Genomic DNA, 27053 nt, shown 5'->3' on the forward strand with positions numbered 1-27053 from the left:
TGGCTAATCCAAACTTTTTCAACAACTCCTTCACATACAACGATTGAGAAATAAAAATACCTTTACCGATCTAAGTAATTTGCCACCCTAAGAAGAATTTCATCTCACCTATCATAGAAATCTCAAATTCCTTTTGGCTATCATTAGTAAACTTCATACTCAAATGATCATCACCACCAAAAATGATATCATCAATAAAAACTTCAACAATCAAAATGTTGTCATTCTCAACCTTAAAATATAAATCACTATCAACGGCACCTTTACATAATCCCAACTTTAACAAATTCTTATCCAATCTTGTATACTAGGCTCTTGGGGCTTGTTTTAGTGCATATATAGCTTTCTTTAATTTTCATACCATATCTCCTTCATCTGATAAATAAAATCCATTTAGTTGCTCAATGTAGACTTCCTCTACAAGATCACCATTCAGAAAGGTTGACTTGACATCCATCTGGTACACCTTGAAATCTTTATAAGTAGGATATGCAAGCAGCAATCTAACAGCTTCAATTCTAGCTATAGGAGCAAAATTTTCTTCATAGTCAATACCTTCCATCTGAGAACACCCTTTACAAACCAATCTTGCTTTGTTTCTGACCACTTCAACAACTTCATTTACTTTATTCTAGAACACCCATTTAGTACTGATCACATTCTTGTCTTTAGGTCTCGGAACAAGCTCCCAAGTGTTATTCTTTTCAATCTGGTTCAGCTCTTCTTCCATTTCAATATCCAATTTTCACATTTACATGCTTCTACAACATCTTTAGACTCAAACTTTGAAACTAAACATATGTCATCACCAACAGTCCTTCTCCTAGTTATTACACCTTTATTCTTGTCACCAATAATTTGATTTTCTGAATGATTCAATCTTACATACCTTGGATTCTTCTGATTATTTTAATTTTTAGGCTCTTGCACTTCTTCATTGATAGCAACAATATCCAACACACATACCATGACCCAGAACTCCTTTATCCAGCTTGCATCAAAGGCAAGGTTTGTTCTAGTGAGTTTACAAAGAAACCCACATGATGAACCAAAGTGGTCTCAGTGCCCCTTTATGCTCATGGTAGAAAAATTAGTAATAAATGGATGCCAAGGTACCACAACGTCCAACTCTAGGTATGACTTCAGGTCAGTGGTGGTAGGCATCCCTATTCCATATTCACCACCTCTAGGATTTGCTCCAAACTACTAGTATATTCCCTTTCAAACAACCCTACGTCATTTTGGCTATATCATCCTTTGGCTCTCCCAAGTGCAACAAAAAACCCATGAAGTAGGATGAGATGTTCACGTTCACTTGGTACCTATCCTCACTACCCAAAACTTGCCTTCCGATATCCATTTAACAACCACTATGCTTAGTTTGTTATCAATCCTTAGCAAATACTCTAGGCGAGCATCTCTTATTACCCAAAAAAGGGCATTTGTTTCCTAGAGCTCGTCAACCTCACAGGGGTATCCATATCTAAGGAATATTTTCCCTCTCACTACACTCTACTAATTTTCAATTTAGGGTGATGATTGTAGTTAGCATGGGTACAGTTTTATAGGTGCTTTATTATGGTATTTTATTTTTATTAGATATTTCCAAGGATTAGATGACATCTAGCGGCATTCCCAAGAATAGTGGGCACTTAGTGTAAACATTCCATCTTGTGGTGGTGAGGAATGATATAAATTGTATGCCTCAGGCAAAATAAATATTAGTGTTTTAATATAATCTTTTATAGTATAAAATCGGTGATGATCTTGTTGTTGTCTCATCATGTATAGGTGGAATTTCCATGACACTCAAACAATAAGCTTGCATTTAATACCTCTTGGGATAAGTGAAAAATCTAAAGGCCACTCCTGCTACCACTCTGGCACCCAACCTCTTTTATAATATGAAAGAAGATATAAATATAACCCTATTAAAAGGAAAAAGAGGTGATGCAGACAACTCTATCAGAGCTATAGATGCCTATCTACTAGTTGAGTAATGTCTGAAGGGAATCAGAGCGATATCCTTATCGGGGCTATAAACACCTATCTGACATCAAGGCTCTATCTGGTTGGCTTGAGGGGGATATATCCAATTGCGTAGCTTATCCCAATACTTATTATTCTGCTTGTCTTCATCCAAGGAGAAATAAATTAACCACAATGCACACACACGAGTAAATGAACCTCCCACCATAACTTATGGCTTTCTGAATTTTTGGGTATTTATTATCATGAGTTAAAGACCTCAGGAAGAAAATCCTAATTTATATCATAAAATGATATTGTTACCATAAATATTTTATTTTCGTCTTATGGCATATTTTGTTCTCCCTCTCACAACAAAATTTTGGCTTAAAGTGCCCTCTTTTCTTTCAAATGGCTTTTGTTGATATTGTTTTGAGTGTTTTTTATTAACATTTGACCTTTGCAGGCTGTGGTACGGTAGATTTATATTTTTGTAAAGTTTCAAATTTTTCATGAAAAAATCTTTCATGACTGTCTCTTGTGGCAAGAAATTTATGTCTTTTCAAATTTCTCACGGTGAAGTTCATTGATCCAATGGGAAGTGTCCAAGGCACTAGTTTGCAAAACCAGAGATTCTGGGATCGATTCCCTATGAGTCACCATAACTGTAAAATCCTTTATAGTGATCGACATCCCAACCTTTTTATTTTCGATGGGGAACTCCATTCCTTGTCGTATGGTGGGCCCCACTGGACATGTTTTATCTTTACGTGTCTCTACAAGCAAAGGCTTTATTTCTCTAGCCTCTTTCAGCTAATTCACTGCATGTTTGTGCAATGGGGAAAAGAGATCACACAATACAAGGGGCTCCTCGACTCTCTGATAGCTTGCAATGTATGATGGGTGATCAAGTCCCGACTTCCACATTTCCCAGCTGGTGTCTTCGTAGTTCATGAAGAGGGTTAGGTAGAGTTCAAGTTCAAAGAATTTGATGTTGTACAACCTATGTGCCCAACATGCCGAAGATCAGGGAAGATCTGTAACTCACAACTTTCCAATACAAAAGTGATCAGACGTCACCATTCCCAATTTGATCTTTCAAAATGGTGGTGAGGGAAAAATATTATCTTCCCTACAACAGGGAGGGCTATAAAAAACTAGAGAAGGGGTAGATAAAAGAGGATTTTCTTTGGAGAAGAATATGATTTGATTTGATCTTATCTTCTTCTAAGTTTCAAATCGGATAATAAAAACTCTAATATATTAACTCCTAAATGGCATAGGACCTTTGTATAAGTGGTCAAAATCTTCTGAAATATTTTTTAAAGTGGCAATGGGATTAGATGATCCAATTTGGTTTTGTAAATCATAGAATCAGTAGTTGAGCCTTAATATTATTCTACATAGTAAACTATTCCACGTTGCCTTTTTCTATTGGTCTTAATGATGGTTTGTCCTAGTTTTATCTACTGAATTCTATCTGCAGTTTTTGAGTTTTCTTTTATGATATTGTGGATCGTGTGCATAGACAACTCTTTTTTATACTCATAAAGGGATTATAGACTATACTGTTCATGCAAAACTTGAAAGGGTTGTATTTTAAATAGTAAGATTATATTTTTAGCTTTGTCTTCACGGGTGCTCCCTATAAAATTAGATTTGAATATTATGTCTTATATCTAGGTTACTTTATATGCTCTATTCTCCTCTCGATAATGAAGGGGTCACGATGTACTATGCCTTATTGGCTTAATAAGTTTATCCTAACACTCATTGCCCATAGATGTTTCTGGAAATCTCAATGTTTTTCTGAGTTTATTTCTTGTTATCGGATAGGGTTAGGTTTAGGATGTCTTCTTTCCTTTTCCAACCCCCTTTAAATATCTGAGAGCCGAATTCTAAAATATTAGAGGTTATTCCACAAGATTCAATGGGCCCCACCCCTATGGAAATTCCCAACTACCCCGCTTCAAGTCTTCGGACCCGATTGGGGATCAATAGTTTTCATTCTTGATTATTAATACATGTGTTTCATTCTTATGTCATCCATTAGATTTTATTTATATGCTAGTATAGTTTCATTTGTTTTATTATTCTTGTATCTTATTGGCTCACTAGAGCAACAATTTAGTGATGCAGCAAAGGTCATTTTTCTCCTTGAGATATCGTCATCTTGAGGGTAGCCATATTCATATAATTGGTGAGTGAAATTTGAATTTATATCTCCTTAAGAAGACCTATATACGAGCATAAGAAACCCTAATAAATATCAAATAGTGAAATATGGGATTCAAGTTTTGGAGACTCTACCTCCTTGAAGGAGGTCAAGTTATTGTTACAACTTACATAAGAACAATATCTTGTGTTTTTCTTTAAGTAGAATCCAAATGATTACCTTGAGAAGAAAATTCTTCACCCATTAACTATATAGGTTCATTCATATTACTATCCATCTTGTGAAGAAACTATTCCATCACATTAATCATCAAATTATTATTTTGTCTTGACCATAAAGGTTTTTGTTTGTGTTCATTTTGTAAGAATTGGCTATGAAGGTAGCCACCCAAAATATAGAGACCAAATGGAAAGCACATAAATAAGAGAGGAAGAATGTGACAAGAATAAACTGCATTCCTATCAATGATGCAATATAATATAATTAATTAGATTTCATACAATAATAATGAATGAATGATTATTACATAGGAAACCCCTTGGTTATATAGACAAGGTGAGAACATAGGAGTGCATAAGATTATGACAAGTAATGTAATCTATAACATGAGACAAAAAGTGACAACATATCATCCCACCTAAAGTGAAAAAGTGATCACACGATAACACCAAAAAAGGTGGATAAGATAAAGTGATAAAGGCCCTAACGGTAGAGACACCACATAAAGTAGAAATGATAACATGATAAGTCCACATAAAGTGGAGATTCTCCAACTACTCTTATGGAATTCCCTAAGTAAGATTAAGTGATTTGTAATTAGGACCTAGGTGAGAAATAACCAAGGTAAAATACCTTAATTACACCAACACCATGTTGGCAACAGGATAGCAACAATGCAAGAAAACTGAGAGGGAGGGAGGGTGAATATTTTTCCCCAAACTCACACAAATTAACCTCAACTTTAGATCTGATCAAGAACAACAATAGAAAAGATAAACACCACATCAACAATACACATAACACAAGGATTTTTTATGTGGAAAACTCGGATAAAGGAGAAACCACGATGGGAACCTACCCACAATATGATGATACTCTGCAGTAGTATGTATAAATATTACAATCAAGAATGCACATGCATTTAGGCACACTACCTAGAGATCATTGCTCAAAAAAAAGAAGGGATACAACCCTAAAATGACTCGTTGCCTTATAAAGATCAGACAACAATCCAGATTACATGAACTAAGAGAATAGCATCTCCAAATACTTGATTACAGTTCTGGTTAAGAACACTGCCAACACCTTACAGATATCAAACAATAATCCAGATTACAAGAACTAAGAGAAAACCATCTCCAAATGCCTGATTACCATTCTAGTTAGGCATATTGTCTACACAACAACTCTTCTCTATTGTTCGCCACTACCGAAAGATAAATTCACTTGTTCACACATACAATACTCTCACAGATCATGGACACAACTTACACGTCTACAACACTTAATCATCAACCTTAACCTTAAGGCCAGTTCAACACATAAGAACTAATTATAAAATTACATCACACGATACATAATACCATAACTGGACCAATACAATGTCAGCAAGGACATAGCATGAACCCAAATCAAATCCTTGAACATGCAACACCACTAAATAATTCGCCAAGATCATCCGCAACACGCTAAACCATCGAATATGTCGTATAACATGAAGAATACCACCAGACCAAAAAAATATTCAATAACATGCACAACGATCAACGTGGACCACCAAAATGCTAAGAAGACAATTAGAGAACATCAACAAGCAACATGAATTCCATGACAACAACTTGGATAACAAGAATCATCATTATTCCATCACCAAAGCTCAAGAACACCAAATGACAAACTAAAAGATGCACTTGCGAAGTTCCAAATCATGAAGTATCTAATCTGAGGACACACAAGAATGTCCCAAACACTCTCCAAAATCCGCAACTCAAGATATAATCATTCCAAAGCAATATGGATCAAATACTACAACTATGTAGCACAGATAACTGAAAAACCAACCATCACACTGAACCACATAACTCAAACAAATCATCACATAGGATCGTAAAACTTATACTAAATCAACTAGAGATAAGTATCTGGAAACTCATTAATTTGCATCAGCACATCTGCAACAGATCACCCAAACCAACTCTCTACAACATAGGAATATGTTGACATCAATGACAATAACACATTCCAACAACTGTAATATCCAACAATCTCCCCCTTTGGCATTGATGGAAACATATGAATGTTAAAAAAAAGCAATGCTCTTCTCCCCCTTTGACATCCCTCAAATTCAAAAGGATCAGCTCCCCCTTTGACAAACATCTTCAAAATACTTCAGGTTTTTTCACATGCTCTTCTCCCCCTTTGAAAGCAATGCCAAAGACACATACAAATCATTATTTTCTCATGCATCTCTCCCCCTAAAACTCACAAATCTGAAAAACTGAATCATACATTGAATACTCCCCCAGAGCAACAACACCTACTCATCAATCTGGATAATAGGATAAGACAATGAAGTCCATCAGATCGATGAAACTCAATGCATCTAGTTCATAGTAGTAGGGGTTATCACCCCTAACTTCTCTCTTAGATATACAAATGTTTATGTAGGAAAAGGCTTAGTGAATATATCTTCATTATGTTCCTTTGTAGGTACGTACTCCAATTTGACTTCTTTTAATTGACTTTCTCTCCCAAATAATGAAACTTGATTGATATATGCTTTGTCTTAGAGTGCAACACTAGAGTCTTAGAAATATTGATAGCACTAGAATTATCACAATATATAATAGTAGGCTCATTATAAATAACTCTAATATCCTTGAGCATCTGCTTCATCCAAATAACTTGAGTAAACTTGCTAGTAGCAGCAATGTATTCAGCTTCTGCAATAGATAAAGAAATAGCATCTTGTCTCTTACTTGTCCAAGCAACCAACTTCCTTCCCAAAAGGAATGCTCCACTAGTAGTTCTCTTCTGGTCATCAACATCACCTGCCCAATCAACATCAATATAAGCATTTAAAGTGAAATCATCATCCTTCGGATACCACAGACCATAATCAATTGTTCCCTTCAAATATCTAAATATCCTCTTCGCAACAGTAACATGAATTTCCTTAGCATCAACTTGAAATATTGCAACAACACATACAACATTCGTAATGTCAGGTCTAGTCAAAGTCAAATATAGTAGTCCACCGATCATAGATCTATACAAGGTCTGGTTAGCCTTCAGAGATTCATCATCTTTTGTCATCTTGCATCCAGTCACCATAGGATTTCCAATAGGTTTGGAATCATCTAACCCAAACTTCTTCAACAATTCCTTCACATACTTATATTGAGATTTCAAAATGCCTCTATCAATTTGTGAAATTTGCAATCCCAAAAAGTATTTCATCTCACCTATCATATACATCTCAAATTCTTTTTGCATATCATCATCAAACTTCTTACTCAAATCATCATTTCCTCCAAAAATGATGTCATCAACAAAAACTTCAACAATTAAAATTTTATCATTATCAATCTTGAAGTACAAATTACTATCAGCAGTACCTTTACAAAATTCCAACTTCATCAAATACCTATCCAATCTGGCGTACTAGGTGACAGAAGATTGTTTAAGTCCATACAATGCTTTCTTCAATCTGCATACAATTCTTGTTTAAGGCTTGTAAGGCTTATCATACTTAGACAATCTTTCAGCTCTTTTAGGACACCTAGAAGAAAAATCACCAATCTTATTGCATGAAAAACATTTCAAAGGTGATTTTCCTTCATGCTTACCCGCTCCCTTAAGCAATCTTCTGGCAATAAGTGCTTCAATCTCTTCCATTTCTCTTTCTTGTTCTTCCATCTCTCTCATTTCACTTACATATCTGGAAACTCTAGTTGAACTTCCTCCTAAATCATACTTTTTATTCCCTAATACAGTGTCTTTAAATGTAGTTTCAGTTTTACCCTATGATTCATCAAGTTCGCTCAATTCAAAAGCAACAAGCTTACCAACTAGCAAATATCTTGTCACAGTTGTCAAAGTCTGAATCTAGTCAATAGCAGCAACTTTATGTTTATAAACAGGAGGCAAATATATCAACAACTTTAGCCACAATCTCATCTTCTTCTAGGAATCCACTGGCACATCTAATGTTGAACATAAGATCATTCACTTTAGCCATAAATGATGAAATATTCTCATCTCCTCCCATCTTTAGCATCTTATATTTTCCTTTCAAGCTTTGCAATTTAGCAACTTTCACATGTTTATCTCCTTCATACAAAGTTTCGAGCTTCTCCCAAAACTCATGTACAGTTTGCAATCCCATCACATTAGTCATCTCTGTATCAGTCAAGGCACTCAACAATGCTTCCTTACCTCTTATGTTATGTTCACCATCTTTGACCTCAGTTGCAATAATAGGACCATTCGCACAAATGATGTATGCATTCTTTGTAATCTTCTCCAAGACAGTTCAAGTAAACTTCCATCTGATTCTTCCATATGGAGTAATTTGTTCCATCAAATATCAGACTTTCCTTCTTGAAAACAACAATTTCCATCCCAGATCCCCCCAAGCAGTCAAGCACCTTCCAGAGGATCTAGCTCAGACACCAATTTTTGGCAACAAGGCAGCAATAATGCAGGAAAACTAAGAGGGGGGGTGAATCAATTTTCCCCAAACTCACACAAATTAACCTCAACTTTAGATCTGATCAAGAACAATAATAGCAAAGATAAACACCACATCAAAAATACACATAACACAAGGATTTTATATGTGGAAAACCCGGTTAAGGGAAAAACCACGGTGGGAACCTACCCACAATATGATGATACTTTGCAGTAGTATGTGTAAATATTACAATGGGGAATACACATGTATTCAAGCACACTACCTAGATCCCACTGCTCAAAAAAAAGAAGGGCTACAAACCTAAGAAGACTCACTGCCTTACAAAGACTGAACAACAATCCGGATTACATGAACTAAGAGAATAGCATCTCCAAATGCCTGATTACATATTCGGTTAAGCATATTATCTGCATAAAAACTCTTCTCTACTCTTCTCCACTACTAAAAGATAAATTTTCTTGTTCACACATACAATACTCTCATAGATCATAGACACAACCACAGACACATAACTTACATGACTACAACACTTATTTCTACAAATCATCAACCCTAACCTTAAGGTCAGCTCAACACATAAGACCTAATTACAAAATTACATCACATGATAAATAATTTCATAACCAAACCAATACAATGTCGACAAGGACATAGAATGGACCCAAATCAAATCCTTGAACAAGCAACAACACCAAATAATTTTTCAAGATCATATGCAACATGCTAAACCATTGAATATGTCACATAACATGAAGAATACCACCAGACCAATAAAATATTCAATAACATGCACCACAATCAATGCAGACCACCAAAATGCATAGAACATAATCAAAGAACATAAACAAGCAACTTGAATTCCACCGCAATCACCACAACAACTCGGATAACAAGAATCATCATTATTCCATCATCGGAGCTCAAGAACACCAATTGACAAACTAAAAGATATGCTTGTGAAGTTCCAAATCATGAACCATCCAATCTAAGGACACACATGAACGTCCCAAACACTCTCCAAAATTCGTAACTCAAGATATAATAATTTTGGAGCAATATGGATCAAATACTACAACTCTACAACATAGATCACTGAAAATTGACCATCACACCAAACCACATAACTTGAATAAATCATCACATAGCATCATGAAACTCATACTCAATCAACTAGAGATAAGTATCTCAAAACTCATTAATCCACATCAACACATCTATAACAGATCACCCAAACCAACTCTTTGCAATATAGCAATTCTCAACAACACAGGATTATGTTGACATCACTGACAACAACACATTCCAACAACTCTAATATCTAGCACACCCCCCCACCACCCCCCTGCTTAAGTGCAACTTGGGAGATGTGCACAAAAGCTAACAATGCAAGATGGGTCTTTGCAACTAGGCCATGCTAGGTAGCCATGTCAAATGTAATCCAATCTTTCACAAACAAAGAAAAAGAGAAAACCCAATGGGAAAAAACTCCTCCCAAAAAGAGAGATGAAAACATACAATGCAATGAATGAAGAATGAGAAGAACAAAACCTCATGTGATGAAAAATTCCATAGAAACCATGAAGCCCCCTCAATGTAAAATATCATGTGAGGATCGTCCAAGATGTCAACCAATATTAGGAAGAAATAGAGCCAATTTTGCACCAAGAATATCAAAGTATGACAAAACTAGGTAGTATTATTGATGAAGAGCGATTGATGAATCACTCACTGCAACATGATGAAGAATAGGCATGGAAACTGTTGGGAAAATGGTGTCTCAACCTTGCATTTACATGAGGTTACTATTTATAGTAATTTTTTGTTTTAGAATAAAATGGTGTGAAATTCTCTTCAAAGCTTCTGGTTGGCTAGATGAGCATGTCGGTAAATTTTTGTAGCAAGATCATACCTAGTTTTGGAGATATTAAAATTTTTATTTTTGGAGGGTGCGATGAAAGGTTTAAAATTAATTTTGAGGAATTTAGAGGCTTTGAAACACCTTTAAAAGTAGGTGTGAATAGAATCTCAGTTTACAAGGTGATAGAGAACTTTTCTAGCTTTTTGGTGCTTTAAACGGTTCTTCAATCGGACACACGGTTCACAAGTTATGGCCTCTAGAAGTTTGGACCCTTCAAATAGGAAATATAAATTGCATCGGACCTTTAAATGAGTTGTAAAAGGGAGGAACATGTATTGATGTGTGTTTTAACACATCATAAGGCATCTAGAATGGAGATAAGGTTGACTCTACTTTATTGGGTGGTTGTATACCATGGTTTTGTAATACCGTTTGACAGTTTCTTGTATTGTATCTCCTATATATGAGATGTGTGAGATAGAGGTTGTGTGTAAGAGTCTTATGGATATTGAGCTACCTTTGAGTCTCTAATTAGTGGTACTCCTATGAAGAGCTTTCTCTGCAAGTATATTGTAATATGTTATTGACTGCTAAATAATATATTGAGCTACTTTTGGAGTGTGGGGTTTTTCTCCCGAAAGGGTTTTCCTCACATAAATCACTATTTTGTTGTGCTGTGGTACTGTATGATATTTTGTTTATTTATGTTAAGTTTTTATAACTACTTGTTGATAGGTGTTTTAACACACTCACCAACAATCAGGTAGGATATGAAATGTATACCACCTCTCTTGAAAAGTAATCAATCTTAAAGACTAATTGTTACTACTTATCAAATTGCCATTAGTTTTATGTTCAAAGTTATTCTATATACTCTAGTCGGTTATCTCTACCGAGATATTTAGTTGGTATGCACGGTCTAGTCGGTTATAGAAGAAAGTAGTCTCAGAGCGTAATATACACCGAGCTGTCTACCAAGTATCATTCCATGTCTACCGAGTAGCAAACATGACACACCAAGCTGATATACACCGAGTGAAACTTGTTATCAGATTCATTGAACCTGGACAAACATATGGAAACGTGTTACAAGATCGAGGAACATCTAACCATTATCACATTGGAAATTGCACTTAAAGATTGTGTATGATTTTGAGGTCATCTAACCAATGAAATATTTTGCATGGTTATTCATTCGATAAAACATGTTTGTAAGATCGAAGAAATGAATGTATCACCGACATAAGAGATCTATTTATACAACATGGATTAAGATCAGACATATACATGTAGCATGATAGAAATGAAGATATAGAAATATATGAAGCAAGAGATGTGAAAGCACTAAGTGTTAAGACTGTTACAGAGACACAAAGGTCACCGAGAAGGATTTTAGAGAACAGTCAAAGAACAGAGTAAACAAAAGGGTTTACCGAGTTACTATATGGGTTACTGAGGTATGCTATAAGCAAGGTAATCTTATTCTGAGCACATAGAATCTGCTATAACATTTCAGATGTAAAGTTGCAGATATTTGTAATGATTTTATTGTAATATTTTGAAGTTGTAAGAGAAACCTTTAACAGGGTAAAAGACTCTAATCAAGTCTATAAATTGTAAAGCCTCTAACCAGGTGTAGCATTTAGATTAAGTGTTGTAAAATCCTTTAGCAAGGTAGATCTAATAGATCTTGATACTCCTAACAGGGTAAGCTATCAGAAATAGCTAAACATGTAGCTCTAACCAAACAACCTTTATTATTGCAATAGTGAAGTTGTGGGTGCCATCCCCAGCACAGGTTTTCTCTCTAACCAAGAGTTTCTGCGTAACCAAAATATATGTGTTATGGAGTGAATCATGTATGATTGTTATCTATCTGTTTTAGCTTTATATTATGTTACTGCACTATTCGGTTTATATATAACAGTAAAGTTATTGTTGAAGAAAAGTTTTGAAGTACTGATTCAACCCTCCCCTCTTAGTACATTAGCTTTCCATATTGGGCCTAACAATTGGTATCAGAGCTTCAATCTTGGAAAAAGGTTTAACTACCTAAAGAGAAAGATCTTATCAATGGAAGGCTATAAACAATCTCAGAGGATTGTGTATCTGCAAGAAGAGTTGGATCATGCTAATCAAGTGATTGCAGACATGCAAAGACAAATGCAAAAATCTCTGAAAGTGAGAAGAATATTATTTGATGATTTGTAGGACTCTCAAGAGTTAGTGGAACAAATTGAGACATTATCTGAGAACAGTATGTCTGAAGAAACTGAAGAATTGATTGGAGTATTGAAAGAAAAGAACAAAGCACTGGCTGGTCAACTAAAAGCAATGAAAAGAGAACATGAACATTTCAGCACACAGATGACTGAAAATCTTGATGCATTGAGAATAGCCGAGGATAAAGTAAGAGATCTAAAAAGAGAGAAACAACAACTTGAAGTCTTAGTATCTAATAAGAATGATGAAATCACAAGGATGACTGGAATTCAACAAAACCTGTCAGATCAACTAGGTTATGCACATCATGAAGAAAATATGAAAGATGATGAGAATCAAGCATTGAAACTTGAAGTATCAAGGTTGACTGATGAACTTGAAACAGAGAAGAAATCCAAAGAAGCACTGAAGCAGAGTTATTAAGCATCAAAGATGTTGGATGAGCAACTGAACACAAGACAACCCAACAAAGATGCAGGACTCGGTTACAAAGGAAAAGACTCTATCGAGAAGGGAATCCATACTATCGAGAGAGGAGAATCATCAAACCAAGTTGGAATCAAGAAGAACATCAAAAGAAAGAAGCCGATTTGCAACTACTGTAGAAATCAAGGTCACACTGCCAACATGTGCCAAATCAGAAAAGGAAAGCAACCGAATGTCACTAAGTCCAATGGTTATTGTTACAACTGCAATAGATATGGTCACACATCTAATCAATGTAGGACAAAGTTTGTTAACAATTATTAGAAGGCAAAATTCAAAGGGTTTTGTAAAAACTGCAATAGATATGGACATAGTACCGAGAAGTGTTGGTTTAAGCAAAAGAACTATATGTGGTCTGCACACCGAGCAAATGCTAGAGGTTACCGAACTCACATAGATCCTTACCGATAGTATTCTGCAGTACCATGGGATTACAATACAAGGATATGGTGTGAATGTTGTGGAAGATATGGACATATAAGTGCCAACTGCTTTATAAGGTTTGGGATGAACAATTGAAGATCATGGAGAAATCCTAGTATGGCATGTTTTCATTGTCACAAAGTTGGACACTTGGTTGGAGATTGTAGAGATCAACCTAGAAAAGACACTGAGGAAATAAAAGAAAAATTAAAGATGATTTGGAAAAAGAAGGAAATTGTGTCAATTGATGAAAGCACCTTACCTACCAAGTTAGGTGCTCCTATTCCAAATTAATCAGTAAAGGTATGAAGGGACTGCATTCTCTCAAGGTTAAATCTTAACAGTTCCTATTTTGAAATTCTATCAAAGTCTTTTGGAGCACTATACAGGAAACTTGTCAAGTCGGTAAATGAAGGAATTTTGGTTACTTGGTTAAAGTGAAAAAAAAAGGAAGAAATTTTAGTGGAACTGAGTACATTTAATGTTTTTGACCTAACCTACACGGAGCCGGATAAGGCATATTATGTACTTAAAGCATTTACGTGGTCATTTTTACTTACCAAGTTTTTGAGAGAGCAGAGAAAAGCGAATCAAAGGTGATCAAACCTCCTACAAAGAAAATTCAAGGTATTTACATTAATCTCAACACATTGTTAAGCTAGTTTACTGATCTTATCAAGTTGCTATTATCTGCTAAGTGTGAAGCGTCTGCCGTTTGAAAATCCTGAAACCCTAAGGATCTTTCGTTAGTTTTTATCTAAAATCTACAAATGGCACCTAAGATCCAAGATCCCATTGTTGTCAAGGATGTTTAAAAGCCCTCACTAAAATACTCTTTGACTCCCAAAGTTGCATCTGAACCGGATGACAAAACTGCATTTTCACTCATCCCGGGTAGAGTGTTATTAGTCGAGGATGTGAGATTCTTCACCAAATGTCATGTTGAAGAACTAGGTCATGTTGAAATCAAAGACACCTATGATGAATTATGCACAGATGGTAAATTGAATAGCAAGTATGAGCACATTAAGATCAGGGGATTAACTGAAGCCCTAACCTATCCCCATGTGTTCAAACCCCAGTGGGTCAAGTTTGTTTTGAGTAGAGTTCATGATGATTTCATGTGGTTAGAGGAGCAACCGTTTAAGATTACCAAGGAAATCATTCATCTGATTACCGGTTACCCTATTTATGATCATGCCCGAGCCCAAAAGATGATATCACAGAAGGAATTGATCAGTTTAACCAGAGTGGAATCAGATTGTAGAGGATTGAAATTGAACAATGTCACTGATGCAGAACTAAAATTTGCCATTAGAGTAATAGGTTACTGTTTCTTCCAATCGGTAAGGGAAAACAGTGTACCCTGTGCAGCAGTAGACCTAGCATACAAAATTGTGAAAAAGGGAATGAAAATTGATCTATGTGAGGTGTTGCTGAAAAACCTATTTGAGAATCTGAACACCATCAGGAAGCCGAAGAAGAACAACTTGGCCAATACACTAAAGTTTGGATCACTACTTGTATGCATGTTTTTCTATTTTGAAAAATTCTTTCCATCAGTCGGTAAGGTTGTTTGGGAACTACACCGACCAATCACCCATCAGATTAATGACTTCATCAAGAAGTTAGGTGATAATTTTAATGATATTATGGATGATTACTTCAGTAAGTTCCAAGAGAAAATGTATAACAGGTACCGGATTCCACCCCAGCTAGTGGAGAAATACAAAAATGACATATGTTTTGAAGTAGACACTGATTAGTGTTATGTGAATGTTGTGGAATTGAGAACTCAATCTTTGTCACCGATGGGTTACGAGATTGATTTTGACATCACACAATAGCAAATTGATGCATTTCTTACATTGCCAAGATATGCTACCGAGTTGAGGTATGGAACCTATGAAGAAGTAAAGGAAAAAGTAAAGATGATCATTGTAGTAACCAAAGCTACAAGAAAGGCAACAAAGATGATAAAGGCATTATCAGAGAAATTCGGAGAAGATTCTTCCTCCACACCTGTCAAAGCCACTTTAGCCATTACCGAAGAGGAACCTAAAGCCCAAGAGGCAACTATAACACTGAGCACCAAATTGCCTAAGGGAAAAGTGTTGAAAAGAAAGAAACAGGATACATCAAAGGTCTCACCGACTCCACCAACAAAGTGACCTAACACAAGAGCATCTACAGCTTCACTGAGTAAGAAAGAAAAGATTGTTATTGTTCCTAAGGTAACAAAAAATTACAAGAAAACTACTCAGAGAGTCATTTTGGCAAAAGAGTCTAGCGTCACCGAATTTGAGGATGCTAGCAAATTTTAGATTGTCAAGAGGAAGAAGGTAAATGTATAGAGTGTTGAAAATTTCTGTGCTAATCTGAAAGAATATGGTGGATTTGGAGGATTCAGGTATGTCAAGTATGAAACCAGAATTAATGATGAAAAGAGACAAATTGAAGAAGCTGTCATCTGCACACTTCTAAAATTCCGGTTGGCTCCATTGGAACTATCTAAGTCACTTCCAAATGAATTATATTTACATATTGATAATAGGTGGAAGTATGCAATGGACTTGGAGAAATGGATCAGAGAAAGAAGTCTGGTACATCTCTTTCCTGACATGTCAGTAGCTGAAATAAAGGAACATCTGACAACCTACAACTCAAAGTTTCTCGTCAAACAAAGAGCCTTAAACTGATGAATGGGCTGTATATTGAAGTAGAAAATGAGACTAAAGAAAAGTGGCAGGAAATTTTTAAAATCAAGGATGTTGGTGAGCAAGCTACAGTTGAAATTGTTGATGTCACCGAGCAAGACCCTGATGTTACCGAGAAAGACCCTGCTGACACCATTCAAATAGATGAATATATCATGGATACAGAAGCACCAGAATAGGAAATGGTAGAAGGCAATGCATATGCAAAACTTGTATCCAGTGAATCAGTCTTGGAACAAGTTCAGCCTTATCCACCGGTCAATCAACCTGTCTCAACCGAAACCCCTCAAGATACGGATTAAGGCACTGAAGGTCACAAGTCTACAGTAGGAGAAGGTACTACTCAAGAACAAACGTCTCAAACACCTTCTAGCACTGAAAATGTTGTAACTGAGACACCGAGTACCGAGACACCAAAGGACTCTACAGAGGCTGGAGAAACTGACCAAAGTGTTGCCTCTACCGAGCAACCTACCGAGGGTCATCAAGCCTCACAAGCCATTGTCTTAGTTCCATTGGTGAAAGGTAAAGAAAAGAAGATGAAAAAGCATAGTTTTAAAGTTGATTTGTGTAGCGTCGTAATATTGTGACACTTGCAATTTCGACTTCATTTGGGTCTTCACGATGGTGGTGCAACGTTGAACCTGAATGGAGACCCCAAAACCTATTTACGACATCAAAAACTGCATCTTTCTGCACCTTGGCCTGATCCTCCTTGCACCCTGCTGTCCCGGGAGGTGGGACCATGGTGCCCAATGCCCTGGTCCTTCAGGACCATGGCGCCTAGCACCCTGGTCCCTTAGGACCATGGCGCCCAGTGCCCTGGTCCTTCAGGACCATGGTGCCTAGCGCCCTGGTCCCTCAGGACCATGGCGCCCAGTGCCCTGGTCCCTGGCCCTATTTTGGGCCCGATCTCTTGTTGGGCATTAGGTCTTCAAGTTTGCAATTTGGAAAATAATGCTCCTAGGTTGGCCTAAGGTCAGAAAAATCAGTCTCCTAACCCTAATTGACAAGTATATAAACTACATTTCCCCTCGCAGAAAAAGGGAGGAAAAACATATGTGTGCAAGAGGTGGAAGCGATAGGCAAACATTCAAACATTCAAGCATTCAAGCATTCCTTCAAGCAATTGAGCATTCTAGGTCTCCATTCAAGGCTAGGTGTTGCATTCAAGACAAGGATTCAACCATTGAAGAGGAGATCAAATACAACATACAACATCATTACACCTTTGCATGTAAGAATACAAACATTCTTACAACAAGGTATCAGTACTTGATTACATTACAAACATTTACATTTACAGCATTCTCATTTCTTGGTTAATTCCAAAACCAGGGTTTGACCTGAAGGCAAACCCCTAATCCCTAACCCCCCCAATCATCCTCTCTTTTCTATGTGTAGGTTGCAGGTACACGGTTGTAATTGAAGATTTGGAATCCTTGTGCAGAGACGAACAAATCCCCCTTCATTTCGCGGATTTTTCGGAGGACTGTGTGCACTCCGGGCGCCATTGTCCCGTCAACTTTCGCTCAAACTTGCAGGACAGCATCGTCTCGACATTTTACTACTAATTTCAGGTCTGTAGCTTAATCCCGTGTCTCTATCTCTGTCTACAAGCGAATCTTTCCTACTTTTACATACACTCCTAGTTCAATCCTTCTATCTACATTCTTTACAAAAGAGGGTATCCTTGCTGTCTCAACCCTTGAAACTCATTTAGAATTCAATCTTGCATTGTGTGGGATTGGATCTTATGAGTTTCAACCCCTCTTTTGAATGTGAAGTCTCTACTAAGTGAAAACTGTCAATCCTAGTGACCTCCTTTCTCTCTCCTTGGAGTGGGGGAACACTTAGGGTTCGATTTTCTGCTTTAAAATTTGTCAAAACCAATAGTGTTGCCCAATGTTGATATATCCAAATTAAAGGGGCAAGCACTTATTGATTTCAGTGAACTATGCAAAGCAAAGGCCGAACAAGAGAAGCAAATGGTGATTCAAAAGAAAAAATAAAGTACTTCAGAAGGTGAAAGCACTCTTAATAGATATGCTATCTGAAGCTACAATGTCAACATATGCAGCCATCCACATTCAATTGGATGAACTTCTAACAAAGATAGAGACATCTGGAGTAGATGCATCATAATATTTGAGCAAGCTAAAAGACAAAGAGCTCACTGCAAAAATGATAGAAGAGGTATAGAAAGCTATAGCTATTGGCAAAGTTAAACTTGTCAAATTTATTGCTGAGTTGACTCCTCAACTCAAGCACATTCATTATTTATTTTAGAAACTCTAGACATTTTCTTTATTCTTAAAGACATCAAAAATAAAATGGAAGCAATTGAGAAAGAGATCACCGATCTCTCAAATAAGTTGACCACATAGCCAAGTTCAATTCAAAATTTCTATACAAAGCTACAACAACTCATGGCTCAACAATTGGACCTAAGAAATGAAGAACACAAGATCAGGATGGACATAATGACACTTCAGACATTATTCCTTCCTCATCTTTCATTCGTCCAAGAACAGATCAACTGAGCCACATATCTATCTACTACACAAGAGGGAAGCACTTTAGATGGCTTAATATCATTATTGGTTGACATTCAAGCCCAGAATTCTTTAATGGATAGTGTAAAGGATGCACTCTCTGTCACTCTCACCGAAGCACGGACCAAGTATAAATCCATTTTTGACCAGTTGCCACCACCAAATGGTAACTGTCTTGATGTTTGTCAAAAAGGGGGAGTGATATAGTATTAGAGGAGTGATATAGTATTCAAAGCATCAAGGTATAGTATCAAGCAAAAGGAGTGTAGTATATAGGGGGAGTATACCAAGCCCAATGAGCAGAGTATCGAGTAGTAAATAGAACAGTAAGCAAAGAACAAGTGCACACAGAACATTGATCACCGAGCAGTAAATAGAACAGTAAGCAAAGAACAAGTGCACACAGAACATTGATCACCGAGCATGCAAAATCAGAGTTTTGTACAGTATATTGATAAGGGGAGTATATCTGGATTCACTATTTCATTGACTATTGTATATATTGTTAGTATAGTCAAATTTTGCAAGTATATTTCAACTAATGTCAAAAGGGGAGATTTTTACTACTTATCAAATTGCCATTAGTTTTATGTTCAAAGTTATTCTATATACTCTAGTCGGTTATCTCTACCGAGATATTTAGTCGGTATGCATAGTCCAGTCGGTTATAGAAGAAAGTAGTCTCAGAGCGTAATATACACTGAGCTGTCTATTGAGTATCATTCCATGTCTACCGAGCAACAAAGATGACACACCGAGTTGATATACACTGAGTGAAATGTGTTACCAGATTCATTGAACGTGGACATACATATGTAAACGTGTTACAAGATCGAGGAACATCTAACCATTATCACATTGGAAATTGCACTTAAAGATTGTGTATGATTTTGAGGTCATCTAACCAATGAAATATTTTGCATGGTTATTCATTCGATAAAACATGTTTGTAAGATCGAAGAAATGAATGTATCACCGACATAAGAGATCTATTTATACAACATGGATTAAGATCAAACATATACATGTAGCATGATAGAAAGGAAGATATAGAAATATATGAAGCAAGACATGTGAAAGCACTAAGTGTTATGACTATTACAGAGACACAGAGGTCACCGAGAAGGATTTTAGAGAATAGTCAAAGAGCAAAGTAAATAGAAGGGTTTACTGAGTTACTATATGGGTTACCGAGGTATGCTATAAGCAAGGTAATCTTATTCTGAGCATATAGAATCTGCTATAACATTTTAGATGTAAAGTTACAGATATTTGTAATGATTTTATTGTAATATTTTGAAGTTGTAAGAGAAACCTTTAACAGGGTAAAAGACTCTAATCAAGTCTATAAATTGTAAAGCCTCTAACTAGGTGCAACATTTAGATTAAGTGTTGTAAAATCCTTTAGCAAGGTAGATCTAACAAATCTTGATACTCCTAATAGGTTAAGCTATCAGAAATAGCTAAACATGTAGCTCTAGCCAAGCAACCTTTATTATTGCAGTAGTGAAGTTGTGGGTGCCATCCCCACCATAGTTTCTCTCTGTAACCAAGAGTTTCTGCATAACCAAAATATATGTGTTATGGAGTGAATCATGTATGATTGTTATCTATTTGTTTTAGCTTTATATTATGTTACTACACTATTTGGTTTATATATAACAGTAAAGTTATTGTTGAAGAAAAGTTTTGAAGTACTAATTCAGCCCTCCCCTCTCAGTACATTAGCTTTCCATATTGGGCCTAACACTAACAACTCCAAGGTCTCTGTAGTCAAGTCATGATGGTGTTGGATAAATTAGTGGCTAATGTAATTGTACCTATCAAAGGGCCTGTTGGTTGAAACAAAAAAAACAAAATCCTTTTTTTTTGTATTTTTAAATTTTAACTTCAATCCAAAAAAATGTCAAAAGATAGATCAGGGTAACAAGAGATGATATCAACATCAATACATAACAACTGAATGAACTACAAATTCAATGTATCATAGTAAGGTATTATCAATAACACTTAATCAGCATTCAACGTAATGTTCCAGGAAATATGCAAAGTCAGATAACTTACATATAAATGGAAATGAATATCACAAGATCATATAATTGCTCTATTGTTTCATCTCTCATACACAATTAACATGCGTAATATGATTCACAAAACAATAAAGTTGGGAGGACAAGTTGTTAATTCAAATGGAAGACGATACAAAACTATGAAGAACAATAGCCAAGAGAACACATGTTGTAGATCAGGCAATCCACAAGTTGCTCTTGTATTAATTTTTATAAAATAAATAACAATATTTCAAAAGTTCAAGAGAAAGAAATTGCATAAAACTAAATTTAACTAAAATGGCCTCAAATCATCAATTCATGGACCCTCAAAATGGCCCAAATTCTACAATTTATAGAGTTTTACCCTATACCATAGGAGAGAATCATGCCTATAATTTAGGATTACAAAATGAGAGGACTTGTATTCCACATACAAGTCGCTTCTTATCAACTCTAGTTAATTATTACTAAAGTGCTACCAACTGTTCATTTCATTGTCGGTGGTCCATAGGTAGGAACTTCATAGCGTACAATAATTACACACAAAAAGGAAGTGTGAGATGCAGTGTTATTTGAGGTCTCAGTTGTGATGGTGGTGATGATGATCCAACATGCAAGTGCTTTTTGTAACTATTTGTTTATCATTCACTTCTTCTTATAGTTTCGGTAGTTGCTGATGAAACATTCAATGGAAGCGGTGGGTGGATCTGCAATACACTTTGTTCTAAACTTAGATACTATGAGTATCTCCTTTACACTTTCCAACTTACTGACCATATCATCCATTATTGTCTCAACTCCCTGAAACTGGAATACCCCATACATATATTTGTTCATTGTTTCCATGTTGAATTATGTAGTGGCTGCAAAATGATCAACAGTATAAGCATCCCACCCATTGAGTATGGTATCTTGATGTCGCTCCCCATTTTGCTTGAGACCATACCCATAATTTCCTAACAATTTCACCAAGAATTTCTCATATTGTTCAAGTGCATTGAGGAGTGGAGGATGTTCCTTAAGAACCTTAATATGGCCCTGCTCCATTATTTCCATCTTTAAATCCAAAACATCTATAAATGATTGCAATTTATTGATACCTTCTCCTCCTTGTAGGTCCTCTTTAACAATCACATCCTCTCCTAATCTTCAGATTTTCTTTAGCATCTTAAGTTGTTTTGAAAACTAAAGAAGTTGTTATTCCCATTGTGCAGAAAAATAAATAAGAGCATTCTAATTGAAGTGGGCTTCTTCCACTATCTCCATTGTATCTTGTAGAAACATATTTATTTTATTTAACTGGTCTTGTGCCCATGTCTTAACCATTGTTGCCACTTTTCGCATCTCATATAATGCTTTTATATCACCTTATGGGAGAGATGAAGTAGAAAGAAAGGTATCATCAACCCTAGAGTCAAGTGGCATGGCTATATCATTGATTAGTTGTTTGTACTGCCTTAGTTGCACTTTTACTTTTACTTTTACTTTTACTTTTGTCATATACTCTTTCTCTATCCTTGTCTGTACAATAGAAGTTGCAACAACTAAAGTGGCAATTTCTCCCCACTTGGTCTATTTACCCAAATTAACCTCTGACACTTGATATTTTAGGGAGGCTTGTGGTTGTGTTCCAGGATTGTATATAGGTGTTCCTACATTGGCAATTACATCACCTGAGTCTTTCCTTGAAATATGGTGAATTGTCTTTTCTCTCTTAGCTCTTCTCGGAGATTCAGTAATTGCTTCTTGCAAAGTGATATTTGGAAGGATGACCTTTTCCTTTTTCTTGAAAGTATAACTCAACCATTGAGGTAGATTGTCATCTTGTTCCCCTCCTTGTACCGTCACTTCTGTAGTGATTTTGTTGGTCCCCTCATGTTGTTCACATTCTTCCTCTTCTTCTTGTTGTTCCTGTTGATGTGGACGAGTTGGTGGCTTTTGTTGCAACTAAGCTACTTTCTAAGCAAGGTTGTCTTTGAGAACTTGGTATGGAGTTAATTGTTGTTGCTTATGTAACTCCTCCAATTTTTCACCAACTTCTACTCCAAACACCTTCTCAAAATCATCTGTTCATTTCTCTTTATCTCCCTCTAGTTCCTTGAGTAAGTTCTCCTAGTCTTGTGGAGTGAGAACCATTCTATCATCTTGTTCAACATGTTCATCTTCTTCCATTACCTGTTCTTGTATCTTCGTGGGCTGCATTTGAATGAATGGTTCCTCCTGAGCCTCTGGTTCTTTATCAGGTTGTGCCACAATAGGCTTATTTTCTTTCTTTTCATCCTTCTTCCTCTTGGCTACTACTGCAATGGGTTCATCATCTTGATCTAAATCAGTCTTGATATTGTGGATGATAATCAGTTCTTGCATTGGCAATGGTGCAGGTGCAGAAGTCTATGATGTAGCAAGTGGTTGATCTCGAGGAACTTCAAGTTGCATGGTGCCCTCTCCTGGCACAACTTCAATGGAGGGAATGATGGGATTAATTGAAGCTTGAGGTATCGCTTGCAATCTCATGGTAATCCCATGTGCAGCGATAGTTTTCAACAATTGAGATTCTTTCATCTCGGCATCTGATTGTCTCTTGAATTACTGATTGCTTATTGTTTGTGTAGCTTCATCAAGACCAATAGAAGTATTCTTCCTTGATTCTGATCTTTTTCCTCATGGTGTATTCTTTGTGTACATTTGTCTGAGGATTATTAGTACCTTTGCCCTTCTTCTTTTCCCTAGCTGCACTGGGCCGGATTTGCAAGTTGAACCATTGCATATTTCGCTCAATGTCTTTTTCAGAAATGACATCTATATCAACGAACTCTTTCTTAGACCATCTGACAGATGTGAGAGGTCTTTTGTCTATTATTATCTCCTTGAATACTAGATCCAACAATTCCTCATCATCTCTGAGGTCCTTAGGAATATTTGTCTCTATGCTAAAGTCTCTGATTTGTGGTACGGTCAACCCGTGGTACCTCTTTTCCCTAGCCTCAAAATTGTCCTATAAGTTTGCCCACAAATCCTCCAAGGCTAGCTTGTGACCCAAGTAAGAGATTGGCATCATCTGTTTCAACTTCCCATAGGGGTCATATCTATTTCTTGTACAATAGAACTCCTTGAAACTAAGGTCTTGGAGTTCTCCTTCTGCTGCCTTTGCTACCTGGATATTTAAGGCGAGAAGAAAGAAGCTGGGAAAGGCAGGGATGTACTCAAGAGAAATGGGGAAAGTGACACCTACCTTACATTTTAGTGTCAAAAGTTCTTGTAGCCCAACAATTTGTCTAGTGTACTCAAGTATCACTATTTTATTACTACAAAACCTAGGCAAGAGAAAAGGGTTACCAGTGAATCTGCTGACCCTAAGATAAGTGAAACGTTGGTTTTGCAAGAACCAACATCCCCATTCACTAACCATTTTCATGGCTTCTAGTGACATTTTGAATCCTATATCTCTAGTCAACTTTTTCATTACAACATAAATGAAGGCATCATTCAACCTTTTAAAGTGAAACTTTGCCTTAGAAATAGGCAACTGGATGTAATATTCCTAGACCCTCTTTTGTATAGGGTCTTCTCCTAATCTCCCTTTGGTTTTCAAACCAGGAAACTTTCCTACATGATCCACTACCCATATGATATAAGTCATGAAGAACTTCTTTGTTTACATGACTATGGTAAGATGGTTATGTATGTTATCTGACATGATCTGCTACCAATCAAAGTACTCTTTCCCAATCAGAATCATGTGCATATAGTAGAACATACACACATGGAAATGTCAACAATTGGGCTTACCAAAAGCTTTGCTTAGCATGATTATGAGGTCTCTCGGGGGCTCCATGAAGTCTTCCCTTCGAATATATGTAGCCTTCAGACCTATCTTCCTTACATCATCTAGCCATGCTTCATTGATATGTCTTAGATAGTTAGAGGTATTTTTAGTGAATACAGAGGTGGCCTGTTCTTTAGTTGTTACAAGAACTTCTTCCCTCATCAGAATCCAAAAGTTCATTCTAATCATCTCTGGTGACAGGTCCACAATTACATTCCCCTTTGAGTCAACACACTTACTTGTTTCCGGTTGGTAATGTTGGGCAATTATCATTATAAGTTCTGGTCATTGCATAGCCTAAGGGAATATAGTTGCCTACATCAACCCTAATCTCTTGATCCTCCTATAAGGTAATTCAAGGGCTTGAGGTGCAAGTTGGGTTTCAATGTCATCGATTTTAATGTGCCTGATCTTAGTATCAGTCACCCACTGAATTTCATCTTCTAGTTTTGAGGCCAAAGTCTGCCCTTAATATTGGTATTTCATTGTTACAGGCTTCTTATCAAGTTTCACTTCCTCCTTAGTCTTTTTCTTTTTAGAGGATGAGTCCATTAATTTACTTTATCTTGCAAGAAAAGACCAATAATCAACTGATATATCATATTATTAAATCATAACATACTCTAGAACTCTGGGGTTCCGAGACATAAAAACTCTAAAATAGCCAATTATGGGATTGCAAGATCCCAAGATAAGTAAAGACGTAAAACCAATAACTCTGAAACTCCAAGGTTTCAGGGTTCCAAGGTGGATAAAATAGTTTCAAAATATACTCTGAGATTCTGGGGTTCCAGAATCCTAAGATGGACAAATCTCTCAAGACCAAAGGAACTTCAAAACTCCAGGGTTCCGAGATCTACAAAACTTACAAAGCACAAGGTTCGAGATTTTGACGTTCTGGGATCCTGATATGGGTAAAAAATCCAACAATGGGCACTTCAAAACTTTAGGGTCCCGGGATTCCAAAATGGGCAAAACTAGACACTTCGGGGTTTTGAGGTTCCGAAATCCCGAGGTACTGAAACAAGGGCTCTGCAAGGATGAAAAATGAAATGAATAGATTTATTAAAAGCATGCAAAATTTAATCTAACCTAGCAAAAACAACATGAAAAAGGTGAGAATAAAAATAAAAATGAACCAACCTGACAAGAGGTGGTCGAACCGGCAAACAAGAAAACGCGAGGAAGCAAATTGCTTGGGAGGCAGAGCTTGATTTTTGCAGGGATGGAATGCACACAAACACAAACACAAAAAGCACCTCAGGACTCTGGGGTTCCCAGGTGAAACTCAAAGAGGGCTCAGGATTTCAGGATTCTAAAATTTTAAAACTCGAACAAAACAAATAGAACAAAACATGAAGAAATCAATATGATTCCAAAATTCTGAGGCTTCAACAAGACAGAGGAGACAAGACTTCAGAAATCTAAGGTTTTTGGGTTTTGAGGTCTTGTACCAAACAACAAAACAAGACTTCAAGATTCAGGGGTTTCGAGGTCCCAAGGGCTTCATAGAAAAACAAAGGCACAAAGAACGCTTTGGAACTCTGGGGTTTCGGGGTTCCAAAGCAAAAAAACCAAAAACAAACAAAAGGGCACTTTGGAACTTTGGGGTTTCAGAATTCCAAGGTCTCCAAAGAAAAAACACAAGGTAAAGCAAACAAAGAGAAAACAAAATATAGAAAAGGAGGACTCACATTTTCAAAATCAAGGAAAATGATGGGGGCAGATATGCAAGGCATAACAAATGGTGACTTTTTGGGGAAAATGACCCAAGGCATTTTAGAATGTCAAAATCTTTGGTTTATCCGACCTCAAAGGCTTCTGTCATTCAAGATAATATATAAGAGTAAAAGGATGAGTGAACTAATGATCAAACAACCAAAGTAGGAACCGAACAAGATCAACTCTTAAGTGTGTGCTTTTGATCTATTACCCCATCATTTTCAATCATGAAGATAGATAAAGGAAATTAGGCCCAAGCTAGGTAGGTGAAGTCAACCATATGTTTTGGTAAATGTTATCCTGGGCATAGCTTTGCTGCTTGCCAAGTGTCTATAGCCCCGACAGAGATACC

Source organism: Cryptomeria japonica, chromosome 3 (genome assembly GCF_030272615.1).
Source record: "Cryptomeria japonica chromosome 3, Sugi_1.0, whole genome shotgun sequence".
Taxonomy (NCBI): Eukaryota; Viridiplantae; Streptophyta; class Pinopsida; order Cupressales; family Cupressaceae; genus Cryptomeria; species Cryptomeria japonica.